Here is a 4,605-nt window from a genome sequence, read left to right on the forward strand (position 1 = left end):
CTCCAAGGTAAAGAGCATCTTCGCATTGTAACACACACAACTAGTATAACGTGTCAAGTGCATTTTCAGCAGAACATTCAGAGGGGGAAACAATGTTTTGCATCAAACAGGGCTTGCTTCATTTCAATGTCCCTCTGCTCCCACCCATTCCAAGATGTTCCTACACGTCCATTCGACCGGATGGTGGTTTTCAAGGTATCTTTATTTTAAATTGTTCTACATTTTGTCTCGCACACTCCCCCTCGACCTTTCGGAAGCATCAAGAGTTTATTCAAAGTTAAACAAGATATGGGTGGGGAAGCATGCAAGGAGGATTAAAAAGGGGTAATGTGTGGTTAACCCAAGGCTGTGTATGTGTGTACACACACACACACACACACACACACTCAACATCACTATAATAAAAAAGCAGTGCTGCACGAGAAGGCCTGTTTCATGCCTGCATGTTTATCCCCAGATGACTGAAACTTCCTGTGATGTCTTATAGGTATGAATGGGCCATCACAGACTTAAGGCCAGAGAGGAAAGAACCATAGCTCAGTGATGAAACAATCACATAGCAAACACATGGCGGTCACTTCCAGATGGCCTGTTTTATTGAGCATCCATCCTGACCTGTTTGCACAAAGTTTGTTGGGAGGTTAGATGGCATCTGCTGTATGCTGAGTATTCATTCTGATTTGTTTGGCAGGTCTATAGACGCTGCGCTAAGCAATTGTTGTCTCACACATTCCGGCGCATTTTCCCCATCACTTCCCTGTCTCTTTTGGGATGGCGGCAGTGGGGAGTTGGTCTGTTGTGCAAGAGCTCCAAATCAGCTTTAATTGGCTGAATTTGCCGGAACGTGATTGCAAAATAGCAACAGCCAGAGAACGACACACCATTCCAACAGCAAAGCTGTTTTCATTTGTGGTATGAAAAGTTGCGAGATTTCAGCAGGAAGAGACAGGATGTGCACGGATTGGAAAGGAAGTAGTATGTCTACCCCGTGACTTATGTAGGTGCTAAGAACACTGAAATCAAAATCACTTATAGCTGCTCCAATACCATAATGAGCGACAATCATCCCGAATGTACAATGAAAGTGGTGTCTGGAGGGGCCCTTTGTCTTTTGCTGCTCTAGTGTAACATGAACCACCTTCTGAGATTTTTTGCAGGTACCAGATGCCTTTGTGTTCTCTAAGCGGTTAAGGATTCTGACTGGTATGTCATCAATGTCTACGCCATCCTCTCCTAATCTTTGTTTTCTACACATCCCTGCCCCAAGAACGTCCAGGCTGGCGGGTAATACTGGTTGCCAGAGGGGCTTTCAGCAGCGGACTATTTTGTAACAATGACATTGAATCAACACTGGATACATGACCTTTATGGATTCTGGCTCTTGCCAGGAGTGCGTGAGGCATTCACAATGAAAGGCAAGGCCACTTGTTATTCAGTCTGGACCTCAGACAATTAGCATGAAAGCAAAGCACCAACTCAGTAAGATATTTACATCTCCCATGCAGAAAATGTATTTAAAAACTCTTCGACAAAGTGGGTGGGGTATTGTGTTTTTATTGCAGGGGGGAGGGAATGACCTACGCTGACTGTCTTGCACATCTTCTGGAAGAGCTACAAATCTTCTTTGATTTTACTAAGCTTGTGTTTCAATGATTCATGGTTTTAAAAACAAATTAGCGTATTCCTTATTTGCAGCAGAAATAACAACTAGACCTCACAGCAGCAAAATCAGGGGCAGGGGCAAGGAAAGAAGGTATTTGCTTTGAATGTTTTTATTCAGGAGAATGGGTTATGCTTCAATTAAGCTAAAAATAAATTTGTGCAGCAAGTTTGGTCAAAATGAAGGACCTGAGGTTTATAGTTGCAAGAAGGCCCAACTTCACTTTTGGGTGCTCCATAGATTCTTGTTAAAATCCAGAGGGTCTCAGCTTTCAACAGCCCAGCACTGTCGGCATACCTTCCCTGTGAAATGAAGGATTATTACGATGTAGAGCAAATTCACTGAATGGACCATAAACATTACAGGCAGCTCATTTCTGATGCTTCCGTCTGACAAGCAAGTGAAGTTTCAACACACAAAGTCCGCTCTGACTGTAATGCAGTCTGATTGAAAATATCCCTCAGGGGAAGGTTTTAATGATTGTTAAAAAGCCTTGACAGCCTCACGTCATACTATGTCCATGTTACCGAAAGCTACAAAGCAACAGCCTTGCTTTAATTTTTAATTTTTTGTTTAGTGAAGAGTGGAAAACTCACGCTGGACAAAGCCAAGGTCAATGGCAAAGATCACTGACAGTTATCACTCCTGCATTTCAGTGATGGGGCACACCTCTGGAGAACTCTCTCACGTACAGTTCTGCCCTGTTGCAAAAATGAAAACAATGAGGAAATATCACAGCCAAGATCAAAGGTCCTCATCCAGCTCTTGTGATGTGAAACTATCCAGGTGCAACAACTAGTGATTCTAGATGGGACTGCACATCTACATCTAGCTTGCTTCCAGGTGCCATATTGATGGAGCATTCATCCTGATTTTGTGGCCAGGGAGATTAACTGATGTTGCATTGAGACAATGCTATCCCTTGCTTTCCAGTGCATCCTATCCTGTTCATTTCTTCTAAATCAGGCTTCCTCAACCTTGGCCCTCCAGATGTTTTGAGACTACAATTCCCATCATCCCTGACCACTGGTCCTGCTAGCTAGGGATCATGGGAGTTGTAGGCCAAAAACATCTGGAGGGCCGAGGTTGAGGAAGCCTGTTCTAAATGACAAAAGGGAGGTTGGAGGCAGCTAAAAGGTAGTCTTTCTAGAATCTGACTGAAACATTTGCTTTAAAGCAGCCCCTCTCGGATGTTCTGGACTACAGCTCCCATGGGTGGGGCTAGTGAGAAATGTGTCAGATTGCATTTCTTAGTGCAGAAAGTATTGACCTGATGTGTTGAGTTCTTTCCTATTCTACTTGATTCAAGTGGGTTCTGGAAGCTTCTCTGTGTGAAAGAAACAAGCAGAAGGTTCCTGATGTTTGGGTTATTCCTTCAGAGAAGCTGAGTACAGCTGGTTTAAACTGGTTCTCTTCTTTCTTTCTGTGAAGGTCGTGCTGACTATAAAAGTAGGGCAAGAAGGAGCCTGGGTTTCACTTTCTCTTTCTATCCCTCTTCCTTCTGGTGTGGTGTTCTGTACATAGTATGCTTAGTGTTAAGGTTTAGACTTATTAGAAGTTATTGTAAGTTAAGTCTGCTGCAACTGGATTTCTTATGCACAGTGCCAATCTTGAATGAATTGGATTTGTGACCATTATGCTCATTTGCCTTCAGTAGCAGTAAAGCTCTGCTGAATGAAATGCAATTGCCTCTGGTTTATTGGGGGGGGGGGGAGAGAATCCTGCAACGTGTAAGTTTTTACTCTGCTAACTATACATTGGAATCTACCCTGGATTAATATTGAGTAGAATATCATGAAAAATGTAATCCATCATCTGTCGTGGATGCTTTAGCTGAGATTCCTGCATCACAGGGGATTGGACTAAATGACCCTTGCGGTCCCTTCCAGCTCTACAATTCTATGTTTCCATGATCTGGAGTCCCTAGTCTAAGGAAGGGTGTTTTACACAGTAAAGTGGTTGTTCGAACCTGAATGAAATCCAGAGATCCATGCAGGTGCTTATTACCTTTACCTATGAAGGGAAACATTCTGTGTGCACATTTTTCTTTGAGATCTTCCTTGCATAATCTAGAATGCCCATCGTGTGACACCCAGTTGGCCAAAATCATGCTGTCTACAACAAAGGTGAAGCCATGTTCTTCACAATGCCATCCCCAACGATTCAGTGTGGAGCTATGATAAGTGTTATTGGAAGTAGCTGCACAAACATCTCCATTTATGGTGGGATGCAATTGGGCACATACCAGGAGAAGCTAAAGGAACTGCAGCTTCATTGCAGGGCATTGCATTGTGTGACCTTTGATGTACCTTCCAGAACTAAAATTCTACTATTCTATGACAGCATATAGGCTTCATTCAGACATGGGGGTTGCTGTTTTGTTGTTGCTGTTGTTGTTGTTGTTGTTGTTTAGTCATTTAGTCGTGTCCGACTCTTCGTGACCCCATGGACCAGAGCACGCCAGGCACTCCTGTCTTCCACTGCCTCCCGCAGTTTGGTCAAACTCATGCTGGTAGCTTCGAGAACACTGTCCAACCATCTCATCCTCTGTCGTCCCCTTCTCCTTGTGCCCTCCATCTTTCCCAACATCAGGGTCTTTTCCAGGGAGTCTTCTCTTCTCATGAGGTGGCCAAAGTATTGGAGCCTCAGCTTCAGGATCTGTCCTTCCAGTGAGCACTCAAGGTTGCCATTTCCTTCATTTCCTTCTTGCAGTCCATGGGACCCTCAAGAGTCTCCTCCAGCACCATAATTCAAAAGCATCAATTCTTCAGCAATCAGCCTTCTGCTATTGCTGTTTTAGCTTTCCTGGTTATAATTCTAGTGCTTCTGGACCAGTTTCCAATGTTCCTTTTACACTGCATTAACACTTGCATTATGGAACTCTAGTTTTTTGATTGCCATGACACCATGACACCACTAAATTTCATTCACACTAGTGGGTGTGG

The 4,605-nt window shown here is 43.6% G+C and overlaps 1 long non-coding RNA gene across 1 annotated transcript; it reads right to left on the reverse strand.

The window, feature by feature from the left end:
- Nucleotides 1-1,756: 1,756 nt before the first annotated feature.
- Nucleotides 1,757-2,368, reverse strand: LOC310709742. The gene is made up of 2 exons (XR_014527665.1): nt 2,257-2,368; nt 1,757-1,962 (listed from the first exon to the last, which is right to left on the reverse strand). It is a non-coding gene; the product is annotated as an uncharacterized lncRNA (long non-coding RNA).
- Between the last annotated feature and the right edge of the window lie 2,237 nt (nt 2,369-4,605).

The sequence above is a fragment of the Podarcis liolepis genome (assembly GCF_965112155.1).
Source record: "Podarcis liolepis genome assembly, chromosome: 1".
NCBI lineage: Eukaryota > Metazoa > Chordata > Lepidosauria > Squamata > Lacertidae > Podarcis > Podarcis liolepis.